Below are 19,275 nucleotides of genomic sequence, written 5' to 3'. Positions count from 1 at the left end.
TTGGTTTGTGGTGAGCATATAAGATTGGAATTGATAATGGTATGGATGAAGATTTTCCTTTAGTAGTAGGCATTTAGTTAGATAGTATTGCTAAAGCTTGACTGTTATCCCATGCTTACATCATCCTTTTGTCGCTATTATAAATTAGTATTTGATATTTGTATGTGAATGGTTGTTCAGGTGCTTAACTATTGTGTTTCTTTCAATACTATTGTGTTTCTTTATGCTAAAGAAACATGCTAAGGTTTATACTACTAAGGGATTTGTTCAATAAACTTGTTTGGTAAATGAGGTAGAACTTAAAGGCATATAGAGCAATTAGGTTGTGACAAACATAAATTCATTCCTAAACCTCTATAAGAGCAATAGCAATCTCCCTATGACACTGTACATTGTCCATTGACCTCCCAACTCTATAACATTATTCGTATTCCTATCACTGTAGATCTTGCAAACACATATTTCTCTAGTCATAATTAGATAACTCATAACTGTTTTATCTTGGGAATTTATTTGAAGCTAAGCTGCCAAAGTACACTCACTCTTTCATAATTGCAATTCTCTTACTTTCCCTTCACTCTCTCTCTACAAATTATGTAGCTATATACACTGATCCTCCAACAGAGTAACGACTGTCTCCCTAAGAACATCATGGTTGACACTCTGTTGATGCTGCCTGTGAATCATAGATGAAGGTGCGTTTGTAAAAGACTGGGACTCAAACTCAACATATTAATCGTAGTGGCTCTCTTTTCTACTTTGATTCTTGCTAGAGCCAATGCTGCTCTGATATCTGACATCTAACAATAAGAAAGAAAAAAGAACATAGATGAATAAAAGACAATGTATTGATGGGCCTTTTACCTTGGGCTGAAATTCTCGGTTGTTTAACATGCAAGCTTTTATTTATTTTTTTAAGTATGATCCTTGGTTTGGAGAGGTCGCACTAATATTCTAGTCATATTTCTTTGTGATAGATTTATAGATAGAGTTAGTGTCTCCCTTTTCTTAATTGTTGGTATAAACTGCTGTTTATGTCCAAGGGCAGTGAAGAGAAAATGTTGATAAGCTGTTGTGGCAGTGTTTAGTTATAATTTGATCATGGCTGCAATTGTTGCCTTGTTTCAGGTTTAACGACTGACTAAGTAGGTTGTTGAGTTATTAGGATGGTGGGAAGGAAGGTTAAGATGATACAACAAAAATGGGATTTGGAATGGTTATACCACACTGCCTAAAATGTTGAATTTGGTGAAAAAGGAATAACTGCACTTTTGAGGCTGTTGAGAATAGCTGAAATTCTTTTTTTATTCAATGGCTCCTTGATAGGATGTCTGTTGTAGGCTGCTTCCCTCCTACCCTCCCTTTTGCTCTCCTTTTCTATCCCTTTCTACAAAATTACAGATGCTGTAGATTTTTCTTTCTTGAAGGTTCTTCATTATATCTCTAGTGTACTAAAGTCGTACCCAATGTTTATAAATAAATATTTACTTAAAAAAAATTAATAACAAAAGGTTTTGATGCATCTTTACTCGATATTTTCTTTATACATTGTTACAGTTGACAGATATGGTTTACAAGTGCTGCTCAAACTTCATGAAAATCTCAAAGTTTTACCTCGTCTAGCCTCTTTTAAGATTTAAAACAAACCTAGGTCTTATTTGTTCGAACTGGCCATAAAATTGGTGCCTTAAATTCTAATTAGCCCCTTAAACCACTCTATTTTTAAGCCTCTGCTGCTGTCCAAATCATTGTTATGACTTGTTTCTGCACAATTTGCCAGACTTCTTTCCTACTAACCCTACTATTATGTTCATATAAAAGCTCAAAATTCTTTACAATTCCAGCCCTTAAATTATCGTTTATCCTACCCTCGGAAACCAATTAAGAAATTGGAGGAAATTCCAGTGTTCCTGTGCAATCTTCTTATCTGATACATCTAGTTTTGATAACTTCAATAGTTTCATCAAAGATATAGCCACTCCACTTAAACTACTGTTCAAACTACTCCCCTTCTTGCACATTTACAGACTTTTTTATTGACATTTTTACCCAACATTTTCTACCAATGATGATAGAAGTAGAACAATCAACCCTAAGCAGGTGAGTTAGTAACGGTTATAAAAATCTTTAATTCATTGAATGTAAAATGTAACATTTCTTTCATGTTGGAGTAATAAGATTAAATGTTCATGTCCCACTGCATACTTGTCAGCATCACTCAACTAGCCCATGCTCTCTTATTTCATTTTGTTATTGGAGTTGTTGTCCCTGTATCTTTTAATCAAAATAGTCATTTTGTCCATTATAGTACTAAAATTAAATTTGAATTCTGTAAACACTTGATTGCCAATAGAATAAATTATGATAGAAACGAAAATCAAGACTTACAAGTGGTTTATATTGTGTTGCTCTTAGTCTTCGCTTATTGGAACTTTTCTTTTTCCATCCCACGTGTATTTGAAGCTTTTATGTTGAGCATGTTGCATTGTTCTTTGATGGATGATGACCTGGAGTTCTGCCTTGTTATGGAGCAAATCATGCTTGTAACTATGAGAAAAAACGGCTTCTCTGAAATTTGAAATTTTATTATTAAACTAACCTAGTGGTAAAAAGAGGTGGATGAGCGTGTTTGGTCAAGCTAGTATCTTTTATTTTTATTTTTATTTTTTTAATATTTTTTTTGGAGAAATAAGCTGGTATGCTAATGTTCTTATGGTCTTGTGGCATGAAAAAGTGGTTTGTTACATGCATACAAGTATTGCGATGCCAAATTTCTGTAATCTTCTTGAAGATATATACTGATTGTCAATGATGTAGAACTTTAGTTAGGCACTCAAATTTGTTTGTCACTTGTAGGAAATTTTGTGTGTTCCTGTGCAATCTTCTTGACAGAAAATACCTGGCTTTAATAACTCAAATAGCTTCATCAACAATGCAGCCACTCCACTTAAGTTTCTCTGCCAATTGCTAGATGCAATATTCTTAACTGAAATATTTGGTTTTGATAACTCCAATAGTTTCATCAAAGAAACAGGCACTCCACTCCATTTCATTCCAATAGTTTGATAAATCTACTGTTCACAGAATAAACTAAGCTCCATAATAGCTGGCAGTTGATGCTCCAATATAATCTCAATCCACTCCACCTCCTTACACCTTCACAAACATTTTTGTTGACATTTTCCTTGGCATTTTGCTACCATTGAAGCTATAATAATCAGAATTGACAAACCTTTAATTCAATGCTTGTGCACATACACTTTCTTTCATGTTTGAGCCATGAAAGATGGGGAAGATACTCTTGTTGAAGCTATATATAGTTGGTCGTCAAAAGTGTAGAAGTTTAATTAGCCATTTAAAATTTATACATTAATCTTCATTTTTACATAAGAAACCATAGTGCTTGTAAAATGGCTCTAATTATCATATTTCTTCGACATTAAATTAGAATAAAATGACTCCATTAATGTGGCACATAACTAACTATGCACAACAGGAGGTAACATATGGGAAGATCTATACAATCATTAAAGGAGGCAGTTGCCTGATAAGTCACTATTGGAATAGTTGTGGTCAAATGTTTGTTGGGTGGTTTGATATTTTTCACCATTTTTTTGTACTACAAAACCAGGTCACATACCATATATGTTGGATGTCTTAATGATTCTGAAGTTGTTTTGAACAACTGGTTAGTTCTTTGAAGTATTTCGACTTTTTTGGTCAAATGACAGGTGCATCTTCAATTAAATTCTCCCATTTCTTGCATCCTACTATGGTTTAATGAAGGATGAGCAAAGGAAAAAACAATGAGAGGATCCCTATAATGCGAGCTAGTAGCTACTCAATTCTACTTGGATTTTACTCTAGTTATTAATTGTTTTGTTCACTTGTAAGAATTCTTCAAGCTGCATGTGGAGATTGCTTGAAATTCATTCAAATTAGGTATTTATAACTATCTTAGCAAACAAAAGTAAATTTTATGAAGCACTATAGGAAGAGGAGAAAACTTCATATAAAGGAGATGCTATAAAAGGTTCGCAGCTCATTGTCTCGCTAAATTTGCAGTTGTTCATAGATCTACTGTTTGTTGTAATTTGCATACTCTTCTTGCTGCAGTCTTGGATGCCTGTAGGAAGGATACTGCTTCTACGCTGTTTAAATAATATGCTCAGTTTGTTAGCAAAAACAACACTTAGAAGTGATTAGCAAACAAAATCCTACCACTTGGCAAGATGTGGTAAGTGCCTTGGTCTAATGCAAACATATGAAACACCATTGTGAGGAACCACATCTCCAAGACACTAAATTTAATATGTGGTAGATGAGTTACAGCATGTCTAACTAATGTTAATGACATTCAAATTGCCATATCTTCTGCTTCAACAATCTTATGTTGTATTTCTTTGATCATTGGGTATATTGTAAACTTCTTTGTGCAAGATTGAAATTAGTTCTTCGACAGTTGGTGACAGAAAATCTAAAGTTTTTTTTTATTGAAACGTAAATCTGAGTCCATCAGTCTATGAAGTGAATATGGTTTTGTCTAAACAACCTAAGGCCTAAGGGTATTTAAACATGTTCTCATCAACCCATTCTCAAGCGCAACTTGCTAGAAGCATTGTAGGTTTTGTGAATTGGATAGAGGAAATTCCTTTTATTATTGAGCATGTTTTAGCTCAAGACATCATGTTTTTATCCTCTTCTAAATGAATTTTCAATCTTTCCACAAATTTTTTTTTTTTTAAAAAGTTTCAAGAAATTGAAAATTTTTAATTTGACAAAAACTATATTACCAATAATTTTAATGTTTACTTTAATTTTTTTAATCATCTATCATAATTTTTTATTTTAATATAAGACTTGCACACTATAGCTTCTTTATCATGTGGCTCAAATTTGAAAATAACAGGAGCCAAATTAATTGCTACCAAAATGTAGGGGTCAAATTGACACTGACTATAAAATGTAAGGGCTGAAATTTTATTTACCAAAAAATTATGGAAAATATTTGTAACTTAATTGCAATCACTTCTTTCACAAATAGACCAGTTAATACAGTATTATTTCAAGAGAGTTGCACATGCATCATAATAGTAGGTCCATCATTGCCTTAGTGAGTAAAAACAACTTAGAAGACTCAGCCAAACCCCACCTTCTAGCCCAAACATTTAACATAATTTGTTTTAATAAAAGGCAATGCCCAGTGTTTTAGTCCTAGAAAAGCAAGATCATAGCTGGATACCATCCTAATTTCAGCATTCTAGTGGTTGCTCTTATGGTTGCCAAGATAGTGGGAAGGGTAAAAAATTTTTATGTTGGAGTCTTTTGGGGTTGGAAAATGAGTGTGAAATCTATTTCTTGACAACATAATGGAAGATGATTCAAGTTTTGTGCTACTCAATTTACCACAGTTGTGCAGGATATGTGATGAAACCTTTCTTGTGGTGAATAGAAATATGTGACAAAGAGACTGAATGACTGATTCCTATGAAAATGTATTGAATTGCACGCCTTCTAGTTGTCTCCATGGTTTTGTTGATAAGACACCCTAGAAATGAATTGCAATTTTTTTTTTTTTTGATAGTTACAATATGACTACTAACCTTGCAGCTCAAACTCTTGTCTTCCTACACCTCCAAGCACTTTGTGCATGAGAGGTGCTAAAATTCAACCCAAAACCTTCACAAGAGCTGGCATTGACTATAGAAATTATGTTTACCCGTACATGGCACAAAGGTTTAGATGCCATAGCCACATATAGTTACCATGATGAAAAAAATTGAAATTAAAATTGGAAAATTCCAAGCCAGCTTTATCATTTTCCTGAAAAGCAAGGACTGGCATGGAATGGTAAATATAATTATGGTGTAGGAGCCAAGAGTTACAAGTAAGCTCAAAATGCTACAAGATGGTATCTATTAACTTTGACAATCAAAAAAGAAAATTCAAAGGATAAATATATATAATTGGAAGACGTCTATTAAATTTCAAAAAATCACTTTCCAGAACTTTTATTGCAAGTTGCAATGACTCATTATCCCCACAAATTAAACTTGCTAAAGGATGAAGCTTTTCATATTCAGCAGTAAATTTTCATTTGTCATTATGCTGAACTTCCAAGGGTGTTAAAGTTTTGGTTACCTGGAAAGCTCTAGCCTATATTCTATATTCTACTTCATGTACATATATACGAGCAGTAAATGTCAACAACTTCTTATAGTGAAATTTCTTGATGTTAATTTTTTTTTTCTTGGTTCTATTATTGATGTTGATTGTAAGAAACCCAAGAACCATAATTTTAAGCATCTCCATGCTATTTTTTTTATCGGTAAGTTACACACAAACCCAGTGTGTCTTGAACCCATGACCCGCTCCATCTTGCTCTTATAAGATGAGATTTTGGTACTAAACTTACTATATAATGTTCACTCCCTAATTATATAAAGGGCAAAACTCAGGTATGCTACATTAAATTTCTATAATGTAGGAGAATCTAAAATAATGTTCATTTTAAGCTACTATAAAGTGATTCTTTTAGGAACTAATTTTTCTGTCACACCACATTTGGCCCCAAATTTATAAATCGCTTACATCCTTTAAAATCCCCAAGACGCACTCATTAGACAATAAACACCAACTCCTATTTATAAATAATAACAATTTTTTTTTATTTTTATAATCAATTTATAAACAATAAGAACACCAAATCGAAAGTCATATTTACTAAAACATAAATCTAACCCCATCAGTCCATGAAGTGATTATGGTTTCATCTAAACAATCTAAGGGTGTTTAAATAGGTTTTGTCAGCTCATTAACCCATTATCTAATCCAACATGCTAGAGGCATTATAGATTTTGTCAATTGGACAGGGGCATTGTAGATTTTTTTTATTGGATAAAGGAAATTTGTTTTATTATTATTGTGCATGTTTAGCTCACGAGGAAATGGTTTTATTCCATCTAAATTAAAATTTAAAATACAATCTTTCCATTAAAAAAAAAGTTTCAAGAAATTGAAAATTTTTATTCTGACCAAAATCTTATCACCAAAAATTTTAAGAAATTAAAATAAATTTTATATTTATTTTGATTGTTAAATTCATCTATCATAATTTTGTATTTTTAATAAATGAGGACAATGCATCTAGGCCGCCTACGGACACACCAATCCACGGAGTGAAGTTGAGAGAAAGAGAAGGAAAGTCAAAGAATTGAATTGAATTGAATCTTACTGTTTGAGTTGTTTGGTTTTGTATGTATATGAACTGAAAAGGAGAATAAGTTTATATCTTGGTTAGCTAAATGGTTAGAATAGGCTCACTAATCACTATATTAAATTTTCATTTGGATTGTAGTGGGGTTGATCATATTAGATTTGGGAAAACATATTCCTTGGCAATTAGCTACAATGATGGATGCTACATCCCAATTTCTTGTATAATACTTTTGAGATATTGTTTTCATTCATAGCACATTATGGGAGAAATTTGAAACCAAATTTATGTCAATCTTGGGAGAAATGTACCTTCATAACACCAACAATTATATCTGTATATGAATGAATCTGGATTTGGGTTTTGCGTGTAGATATGGAATTGTATGTGTAGTTTTGGGAAAAATTATGGGCTTTTTGCATTTTACATTGCAAATTTAATGTTTTCTTTAGACAACCATTTGGATTTGTGCTTTGTTTAACATGTATTTTGTTTTTCTTTTGCAGATTTAATGTTTTGACTTAGTGATTATTAAGTTGTAATAGACTTTGATCATCTAAACCTTATGTTTTAAAGAAATGTTTGAAGTTTTGCACTTCAATCACTAATAAGAAGATATCATTTGTCTTTATCATGTGCAATACACATAACTCACTTAACCCAACCAATCAAATCAGTCATATGTATTACACACAACAGGACACATGCCATCTTTTTATTGTTACCAAACATTTTCGGAAAGAAATTGTGTTGTCAACTTTCATTGGATAACCTTTTATCAATTAATTTATATATTTATTTTTAAACAATAAAATAAATCCTCTAAACTCGCGCATGTGTAAAGGGGGTAGGTCACAATATTTAGTTGGAATAAAAAATACACTTTCACAAAAATAACATTGTACTTAATTGAAAGTATTTAAAAACTCTAAAAACTAAGAACACAATAGATATAATTGAGAAATTTAACATGGTCAATAAAAATTGTACTTCCAGTCAAGCTCACATGCCTATCAATTCTCCAAATAAATTAAAATGAAACTATCTTTTCCAGCTATGCTATTGGTGTGTTTAGAAACTTTTCTTTTTAATTTGAATATAATAAAAAGTTGAGGGCTGTGTTTTTTGAAAAAATATTTAATAAAAAAAATACTATATATATTTTTTAATTAAAATAAGACCCTTTAAATTAACTTTTATTTGGCTGCTAAAATTTTGAAGTGACCCAACATTAAGGAGTATGGAATAGCAAACTTGGCAGGTGAAGTACTTGGAAGGTGACCATAATTATTAAAAAAAATGACAATGACATCCTATAATAATTTTTTAATAATTTATGAACAGTGACCTTAATTATATTATTAATTGAAAAGTAGATGTTAACAAAACTTAAATATAAAATATTAATTAGTTTCCAAAAAAAATATATTAACTAGTAATTTTGTACTTCAAAAAGTATGAAAAATGGCTTTAATTAAAAAAATTATAATATAGAAAATTAAATAAATATTATTTAAATGATATTCAACAAAAAAATAAGTACATATTTTTCCCTCAATTTGTATGCAACCAATCTTGGTGAAAAGTTTCAATTAAAATTGGTAAAACCACTAGCCATAAAAGAATATGTTGATGCAAGAATTTATAATTTTACATAAATACAAATTATTCACAGTCTCTTTTCAAGATAAAAAAAATTTATTGGTAAATAGTGGATAGGAGGAAATGTGGTTTGAACCACAAACATAAAATACCATAAAAGATACTATTACAATTAAACTTATCACTTGAACCCTACCTCTTTCACAACTTAGTACTTAAAGCATATATCAATTCACAAGTTTCAAGTTTCAACTTATTAATGTTCCTTCTAAAAAAAAAAACTTATTAATATGTTTTACTATTATAGGTTTTGGATAAAGAGGTCAGTGAACGTGATAGAAAACACACCAAAAAAATTAATTATAAAATATTTGATTTTTTTGATAATAATGATGTGGGGCAATATATATACCCTACATGAGCCTAAATGAGACTTCAAGTTGCTAGGACTAGACTTCCTTATTTGATAATTAAAAAATATATACCTTTAGATTTTCCCTCAATTTTGACTTTAATTATATATATAGAGATTACAATTACACATATAAGAGTTCAAATTATATTTGGTGTAAGAATTATACATTTTTCAAGTCATTGTTGAGTTTTACTCTCTCTCTTTTTTAATTTTTAATTTTAGGTTTTTTTATATACATATGAGTTTATTTTTTTCTTTATTGGGTTTTTGACTTTTTATTTTTATTTTTTATTATCCTCTTCATTTTTTAAACAACATGAACAAAAATTTCAAAAAAAAAAAATTAGGTAGAACACGTGCAGTAAAACAAAATATGTCTAACTCTAACCTTACAATTTCTTGTTTTTTTTTCGTTCCACTCTTTTTCCAAGCCCCCAAAACTCAAAATAAAGATCTCAAGAGCGAAGCAGAAAAACCCAAACCCAAACCCAAAAATCGTGATCTCGGCCCTGCTACGCTCTCCGATCTGCCACTCCACCACCATGATTTCTCCTTTCGAAGCTAAGCCTGTGTGTAGCTGAGACTGTGTCGTCATTGGGAAATGGGTAAATCAACATCCTCTCTTATTTTTATATGCAATCGTTTGATTATTAGAGTAGGAAGCCTTCCATTTCGTGCTTTTACTTCTTATCATTATTGTTCTACTATTAGAGAAAATGTGAAAACCCCATGTCAGAATCGGAATCAGTTGTTGACATCTATGAGAGATCACTGCAAATCTCGAACCTTTAAGAATCTTGATCATGCCTTAGGTCTGTTTGATACAATGCTTCACATGCACCCTTTGCCTTTCATTGGAGATTTTACTCTGTTGTTGGGTGCCGTTGCAAGAATGAAGCATTACTCCATGGTCGTTACTCTAATTCAACGAATGAAATCATTCGGAATCTCTCCCAATGATTATACTCTCACTGTTTTGATTAATTGCTACTGCCATCTGAACCGGGTCAATTTTGGTTTCTCTGTCTTAGCAACAATTTTGAAACTTGGTTATCTGCCTACCCAACCTACTCTAAACACTCTTCTTAAAGGTCTCTGTCTTCAAGTTAATATTTCTGGAGCTGTGAGTTTGGTAGAGGAAATGGAGAACAAAGGGTACCAACCTAATGTAATTACTTGTGGGACGATAGTAAACGGTCTGTGTAAGATTGGCAAGACTGGTGTGGCTATTAGGTTGCTCAGGAAGATAGAAAACGGTAAATTTGAACCTGATGTGGTGCTCTATAGCACAATCATTGACAGTTTATGTAAGGACAAATTGGTAACTGTGGCTTTGAACCTTTTATCTGAAATGAAGAGTAAGGCATTCAGCCAGACGTTGTCACTTACAGTTGCGTAATTCAAGGTCTATGCAATTTTGGCCGGGGGAGGGAGGCTGCTACCTTGTTGAATGAGATGGAACAAAGGAAGGTCATGCCAGATGTACAAACATTTAGCATATTGGTGGACACACTTTGCAAGGAAGGGAGTTTGACTGAGGCAAAAGAAGTTTTTAAAGTGATGATTCAAAGAGGCATTGAGCCTAACAAAGTCACTTACAATTCTTTGATTGATGGTTATTGTTTGCAAAACCAAATGGATGAGGCAATTAAGACGTTTAATATGATGGTTGAGAAGGGTTGCTCACCCAATGTGTTTAGCTATACCATATTGATAAATGGATATTGCAAAAGTAAAAAAATTGATGAGGCAAAGCGTCTGTTTCATGAAATGTCCAACAAGGGAATGAGTCCTAATGTAGTGACTTACAACACTCTTATAGGTGGGTTATGTCGAGTGGAAAGAGTGCAGACTGCACTAGAGCTATTCAATACAATGAGAGCTTGTGGCCAACATCCAGATCGCCAAACCTATGCCATCTTGTTAGATGGCTTTTTTAAGAATAGACGAATTGCTGAGGCAATGGCATTGTTTCAGGAGATGGAAGACAAAAGGCTGGACTGTGATATTGTGATTTACAACATCTTGATTGATGGTTTCTGCAATGTTGGAGAACTTACGACTGCAATAGAAATCTTTAGTGGTCTTCCTGCAAAAGGATTGAAACCTAATGTTCGGACTTACACTATAATAATCAAAGGATTTTGCAAGAATGGACTAGTTGATGAAGCGAGTGAGTTGCTTGAGAAAATGGATGGTAACGGTTGTTCACCTGACAATCGCACATATAACACATTAATCCAAGGGTTTTTGCAACATAGAGAGACATCAAAGGCAATAAAATATCTCAAAATGATGGTTGACAAGGGATTTTCAGCAAACGCAACAACTGCTGCCTTGTTTATTGACTTCTTGTTTTCTAATCAAGTAGATGAAAATATTCAAGAGCTGCTTCCAAAGTTTGAGTGAAGGTTATTTAGTTTCTCAAGATCAAGGACAACTTTTATATTTTAACCCATCACTAGTCATTATGTGAGTGATGTATATTTGCTTACAGTAAAATTTAATACTTTTTATGCGATAGTATTTCTTTCCCATTTTGTGCTCAAGATTGTTTGTTCCTTTTACTGTTCGATACTTTGTTGCAATTTTCTTGTACACACATGTTGTTGCCAAACCTTTTGACTAGCCATTGGGTGTATTATACACCTCTTTTAGATGGATACTCAGGAGTCCTAGTTTGAGACTAGATTCATAGACCTTATTTCTTGTACTATGTTCCAACCCTTATTCAAAGTTTCCCAATCATAAAAACTAGTATTCCAATTCAAATATAGCCTAAATATCAAACCTTCAATGGGCATCCTCCTTTCCCCAAACCAGCCCCAAAATTCTTGAATGCTTAGTGATTAGGTTCTGGACCAAATTATATCTTGAATCAGTTTCAGTTTTACAAAAGTAATCCAGTTGTAATTAGCTGATCCAATTTAGTCTTAAAACAAGTCATGGGTGCTAGCAAGTTAAACTATTGTTTTAAAACAACTATGGATTGAGTTGTCAGACCTATGCAATATCAATCAGTTTAAGATACTTTATGTTTCACTTTCATATCTTTTAGTTTCCTTTTGTCAAAATGCTAGATGAAATTTGTGTCAACCCTTACTAATTTTGATTCCTGTCTTGTTTGCACTTACCACTATTTGAGTGTTACTAGGGGTTCCTGAAACTTTATTCATTTGAGAGTACATAAGATAATAGTTTTAAAGTAAGAATGCCATCATTAGTAATTTTATTTATTTTTATATCATACAGCAATAGTGAAACAAATAATAATTAGTTTGGCGCTTTGGTTGCTTCATGCCTCCCTCCCTTTGGGATAAAGCCATCTCTACAATGGAGAAAATCTATTGTTTTACTTAGTATTGTAATCATATCAACATATTGACTAATGGTTAATGGGACCTACCAATGTTAAAGTGCATGGGAATTCTTAAATTTTTTTTTTTTTTTTTTTTAAGGTAAGAAACACTAGAATGGCCTTGTAGACAAGCCAATCTGACCTTATTCTAGAAAATGATAGTAATAGCATGAACTATGAAGTCTTTAGATATTTCCTCTTCTATAGACAATTGACTGAGGGAGGTTAAAACCAAACCATGGCGATAGTATTGAGTGAAAATGGTTAAGGTTGTGGAGGTTCAATAGTTAAAGAGAAATTTATTAATTTGTTTGGAATATTTGTACAAAAGGCACTACTTATTAGATCCGCAAGAAGGAAAAAAAATAATTATACTAAGCTTGAGCCTTGTGTTTTGGCTTGGAGATTTTTTTTTGATAGGTGATAACAAATTTATTGATAATAGAAGTACAATGGATTTATGATAGTAAACTCACTGCACTGAAAAAAAATACAAACCAATCAAAAAGAAAGACTAACAGAATTAAGAAAATCAAACAAAGAATGACAATGCGTAAACCCCCAAATACGGGACCACTCAAACAAAGTCCTAAGCAGCAAAGACTTCACACAATCTACAAGTCTCTCAGTTTCCTCAAAAGTTCGGGCATTGCGCTCCTTCCAAATTAACCACATAAGACACGCTGAAACCATATTCCACACATTTGAAGTGTGACTCCCCAACCAATTCCACCATGCAGAGAGAAGAGAAACAACGTTCTTCGGCATCACCCACTGAACCCCAAACAAACGAAGGACTTCACTCCACAAGGTATGAGCATACTTACAAGGCTTGGAGATCATTATCATAAATATAGTATATCACCTCCATCCCTATAGCAGTGGAGGATAAAACTGATTAATGGGGATAATGATAATTGTAAGGAATATATTGATTTTTCATTCATTTTTGCAGGGGAAGTTATAAAACTTGTGGTGTTTCAGGTACAAATCTGATTTTTAGTGAATGCTCATCAATGTTGAGGCTGTCCCAGTCTTCTGCATAATTTTTGTTTTTGCACTTGCAAGGAAACCTTTGATAGGCAACAATAATCTATAAAAGGGAAGCTAAATCAAGGCCTTGTGGAATGTACGAGCTGACAAGTTATTTTTTTTTTTTTTGGAAACAAGCTGACAAGGTATTCTGTTAGTGTCAGATTGTAGATCAAAGAATAAAATATAAGCAGGGCTAGGTTTTGTGTGCAGAGATCTAGTAAGAAAAAAGAATCTTAGCTAGCTACCAAGGTGGTGATCATCTGTTTGGCTGTGAAAGAAGCTCTAGAGGCAACAAAATACAAAGGATTTATAAGGTTATTACTCTTCTAGCTAATGTTGAAGTAGTGGCCTTATGGTAGAATACAAGGCTTCCTAGATAGCAAAATGCAAGCAGTCGTGAAGGATGTATGAAACATAGGCTGTCAAATGGAAGGAATATGGTTAAGAACTTAGAATGTTCAAAAACTACAAGATACTTGGGGGCATGTTTTGGGAGTGGCTATCTGTGATGGCGGGTGTCATTGTATTGGGGCTATGTGTGCAAGAATAGAAGCAGGCAATGATTGGATTGAAGAACATGCTCTAGGATTATGCAGTGCAGTGGAGCTGGGGTATTTTCATTTGTTAGTTGGGATTTTTGTGTATTACTACCACTATCATTTTTTTTGTTTTTTGTTTACTGTTTTTGTACTGTTGACTGTGAATATTATTATTATTATTATTATTATTTATATATATAGTCATAATGAGTTTACACTCTCTCTCTAATTTTTTATTTTATTTTATTTTTGGATATGCACATGAGTTTATTCTTTTTTTATTATTATTGGGTTTTTGATGATTTATTTGTATTAGACTTCATCTTTTGCATAATATTAACTCACCTATAACAAAAATTTTAAAAGCTTAGACAGTTAGGCAATAATTGGAATCTAATTTAGAATTAAGTTAGATTTTCTCTCAATTTTGACTTTAAAAAAAGAAAAAAAAAAAAAAACTAATTTTTTGACAATTTTTTTTATATTTTCTATTAAAGTAATATTAAAATTATCTTAAAATACTAGGCCTAAGGCACCCATTAAAATTTTCAGACGGTTCCTATCTCAGCTTTTTCTCTTGCATTCTCTTTTCTTCCTCTGCTTCTCCGATTCTTTCTTCTTCCTTTCTCAGATTTTTCTCTTGTGTTCACTCCACCCTCTTATATTCATGGTCACATTATACTCCTGTTTTTCTATCATTTTAGGTATGATAGAAAAAGTTGCAAAATTTTACAAAGATTTCTGATGTGCAAATAAGAAGCAGCTTGAAGATAGAGATAGGTTGTTACAAGTAATTCGTCTCTACAATACGATTCTGTTGTTTCTTGCCCTGTTGAGTGAGGAGAAATCATAGGACCTAAGATCAAGCAGTGATTTTCATGGCAAAAAAGTTGTTCTTCAAGAAAACAAATCCATATCCAGCAGAAGAAATTTCCGACTCTAACCATCCTCAGGTTGGTATTTCTTAGTCTAGATTGGCAAAATATGGGTTCTTTAATTCTTTGTAGGTCATGTATCTGTTTGGGGAAAAAAAATTTGTTTGGTTTTTTCAATTCAATTAATTATAGAAATTTATGCCATGTAATTGATATTTGACATGTACATGCCATAAGGTGCTTTTCTTCTCTTTCTTCTTTTGATTTGCTTGGATTTTATGATGTGAGAAGATAATGTTGAATTGTGATTGAGTTAGTAAATAGAATTCAAGATAGAGGAATTTTTTGCATTTAAAGTTTGGGTTTTTTTTTATAAGAGCGCTTATGCATATACATGTTTGTAGAAATGCCAAAAAGGGCTTTTGTTTATTTATTTAATATTTTTTTCCTCTATGCACAATGTTTCCTTTCCTTAGTTATTTAATAAGCCATTGTAATGTTTTTGATGAGTTTGGATTCGATTAGCTTCTTGTCATGGCAATAGTTATGCTTTGCCATGCTTGGCCGCGCTTTGCATTTGAGCCTAAGGATAATGTCTTAATTCTTCTAGAAAAGAAAGAAAATCATGTCTAGTATTCTATGTTAATGATTTACTCGGGTTCTTAGTGTTTTTAGAGAAATAGTCTTGATTGGTCCAAAGGTCTACATGTGGAAACTATCATGATGACTATTATGATGATCATCATCATAGTTTCCATATGTAAACCCTTGAAAGTGATAATAAATAGTCAAAATAATAAATTATGGAACCTTGGTATGAAACTAGTAATAATACTAGAGACTTACAACATCTTTCTTCCATTAGAAAAAGAAAAAAAGAAATAAGTTGTCCTAAAATGTGCGTTCTCTTTCTTCTTTTGAAGATAAGGTGAACTTGAGTTTATCAGTAAGTCAACTTACATGTTCAAACTTTGTTTATTTTCTTGTTGAACAAACTCTTGTTCATGAGTAAGGTGCGGACAATTTTGGTCAGTTAAGGTGTGGTCGTACGGTCAAAGCCGTTTTTTGTAAACCCCTAGTGCCTATTGGAATATTTTCCCCCTAATTTCTTTGAGTTGTTATATATTGTAAGCCTTGAAATATATTAGAAGGAAACAAATTCACATTTTGATGGGATACATGACTTTGGCATAAAACCATGGAGGAAACTTGTAACATATTAAATCAATAACAACAAAGCCTTAGAGGTGGGACAATTCATAATTAATCGATATCTTATAATGTACAACAACAATAACAATAGAAGTAGGAAAAAAAAAGGCATGTTAATTATAAAAGTAATAGTGAGTATGACTTTGGATAACATAGAATGGTAGAAAAGAACATCTTGATTAGTCTGTTGAGGATTCATAGCCAATTCAAAATTTTTGATACTAAGGCTTACTTATTGTTGTTGTATCTATTGATTTCATAGCCGATCCACATATCAATTGATTTTTTGAATTTCGCCTCTTTTGAAGTGAAATCATGATCTCATCTCTAATATTAGGAGAATTGGCTATTTTCACATGCACAAACAAAGACTTGTGCACTTGGCTTAATATTTGTGTGATGAGGCACAATGACAAATCGATTTCACACTCGTGTTTACTCACTCTTGTTCTTTTGGAGTTATCTTATTTAACATCATTATTTGAAATTAATTACGTAATTCAGCTTAGGCTTTTAGGATAGTCTTGAGTTTGAATATTGATTAAGTGATTGAATTTACCATGTCCCATCAGGTTAAGCTTTTAAGTTCTAATTTGTCTACTCCACATATGTGTTACTATGTTATCACATGTCTTTGTCCACCAATTTGTAGGATATAATTTACATCATGGTTTTCTTGTAAGCCTTAAATTTACTCAAAACCTCCATTATTTTTGCATTGCGGAGCTTTAAAAGAGAAAAAACAATTGAGAGAGGGTTGCTCGCTTTTATATGTAGGGCTTGCCTATCAAATCTTTATAATGTTAAAAATGCAAAAATATTGAGCTTGCAAGTTGTAATTTTTTTGAAACCGTCAAAGTTTAGGTTTTAGAGCCGAAATACTTGCATCTAGCCAAACTAAGGAAGATAGATATCTATTTTTCACCGAGGAAACCAAGAATCCATGTTTCCTGCATATTAGTTTTAAAGTTAATTTGAAGGACTTTGCAACAACTTTTGTAACATGAAGTATCTTAGTTGGATTTATTAATTGGTGTCCAGTTAGTGTTGGATTCCAAGCATAGAATGCCTTCCAAATGCATATATTGTCTATGGAAGAGTCATTGTGGTAAGGTGATTTCCTTGTAGCAGTTAAAAAGTATATGTTGTGCAGATCAATAAGCCAAAAAGAGATTCCAGGGGCATTAAGGAATTGATAGTGGTAGCCTACTATAGTTAAATTTGGGAAAAGAAGCTTTGGGTGAAACATCATTCATTACTTGTTAAAAATGATGCCATTTATTTAGCAGAGAAGATATATAATAGGTTTGGTGTATTTCTATAGACAAGTAAACCGTAATCAAGCAGAAATCAAGCGTTTTATGTTGCTTTTAAGAGTGTATGCATATTCTCTCTTTGTCATAACTTCGCCTTCTCTTTGACAAATTTTCATATCTCTACTGATTGGAGCAGAGTTTAAGCAGAAAACTGGTTCATATATTGTCTGGGCTGTTTTTCATGGCTTCTTGGCCAATTTTCAGGTATTGCTTCCCTCTGTATATGAGATCCTAACAGGTTTTATTCATAAAAAATACTAGTGGTTTGAACTGCCGTTTTCCTTAATATCAATATGTTTTCAGGGAGTTGCTTAGAGGTCCTTTGTATTATGTTCTGATTTTATGTGCTCTTATCTTTTGGCGTGAGTCTCCAGTTGGATTGATCTCATTGGCAATGATGTGTGGTGGTGATGGTAATACCTCTCCATTGTCCGAATTCAGCTGCCCCCGACTCCTACCAGTTACTAATTTTCAACTTGGTGACTTATAGGTATTGCCGATATCATAGGTAGAAGATTTGGGTCCTTGAAGATTCCTTATAATCAGCAGAAGAGTTGGGCGGGTAGCATATCCATTTTATTTTTGGATTCCTGATTTCCATCAGGTGAGTTTGAAACATCATTGTGGTCAACCAAATATGGTTATCAAAATTTTAATTGCTTTGTGTGGATTTTGGCATTGACATGAAAATTATCTTTACAATGTAGGATGCTGCAATACTATTTAGTTCTGGGATATTTACATTTGGATTGGGTCCAAACAGTGCAAAAGGTCGCTCTAGTTTCTTTGGTGGCAACTGTGGTGAAGTCCCTTCCAACGACGGAGGTAGTAGATGACAACATATCTGTTCCTTTAGTAAGCATGGCAGTGGCATTTTCAATGTTTGGTTTTTAGCTTGTTGCACCCCTTTTTTTCTCTTCCCCTTCCATTAGTCCCATTATCGATATGTTTAAATTTTCATTTTTTTTCTATTGCCAGTCTGCTTAAATGCCCTTTAAATCAATGCCTCTGCAAAACACGTGTTAATATAATGAAATTAATTAAACAAATACAAAGCATCTCTTTTATTCTTGAGCCCAATGAACCAGTGATCACATAGTTTGTTACTTCACTGTCTTGAGTTTCAATATGAATCCTATGGCTTTATTTCAGATTTAAGGACCCTTGCTTCAGCATGATTCAACTAAATAGTCTTGTTCCAAACTATTTGGACTTGACCATGTGGAGTTCATTTGTTTGTTTATAACCCTTTTGATTTTGTATTTTCATGCACAGCTTATCTATATGACTGTTTGATTTGTACCTTTTCTTTCTAGTGTTCTTGAATACTGCCTGTTTCTTATTTGCTTCAGCTCATACAAATGGTGTTATTCCAGACCATTTTCCCCCCATATTTTGACAGTAGACAAGCAAGATGTCCACTGGGCTAACTCTTTTGCTTATTAGACTCTCATGTTTTTTAGGCAATTCTGTCTCTTAGTCTTAGGTAATGAGAAGATGAAATAACTACCGAAAGCAAAATAGTTTAAGGTAACTTTTAAATCGGTCCCTTGTATTTCAATACATGCAATATCGATGTCAAAGTGCTACATCCATCATGATCTTCAAAATTTGCAACTTATACCCTTGAATATTAGTTGATGTTTAAGTGCTCCATCAATCATGTTTTGCCACATTTTTAAATTCTAAGGTTTTTTAAGTTAAGGG

The 19,275-nt window shown here is 32.6% G+C and overlaps 2 pseudogenes; both read left to right on the top strand.

The window, feature by feature from the left end:
* Positions 1–9,706: 9,706 nt before the first annotated feature.
* Positions 9,707–18,883, top strand: LOC126722956 (probable phytol kinase 1, chloroplastic; annotated as a pseudogene).
* Positions 9,835–11,782, top strand: LOC126722954 (putative pentatricopeptide repeat-containing protein At1g12700, mitochondrial; annotated as a pseudogene).
* Positions 18,884–19,275: the final 392 nt, after the last annotated feature.

This window comes from Quercus robur, chromosome 4 (genome assembly GCF_932294415.1).
Source record: "Quercus robur chromosome 4, dhQueRobu3.1, whole genome shotgun sequence".
NCBI lineage: Eukaryota > Viridiplantae > Streptophyta > Magnoliopsida > Fagales > Fagaceae > Quercus > Quercus robur.
Note: the sequence above shows the minus strand (reverse complement) of the source record. Positions and strands in the feature narration are given on the sequence as shown.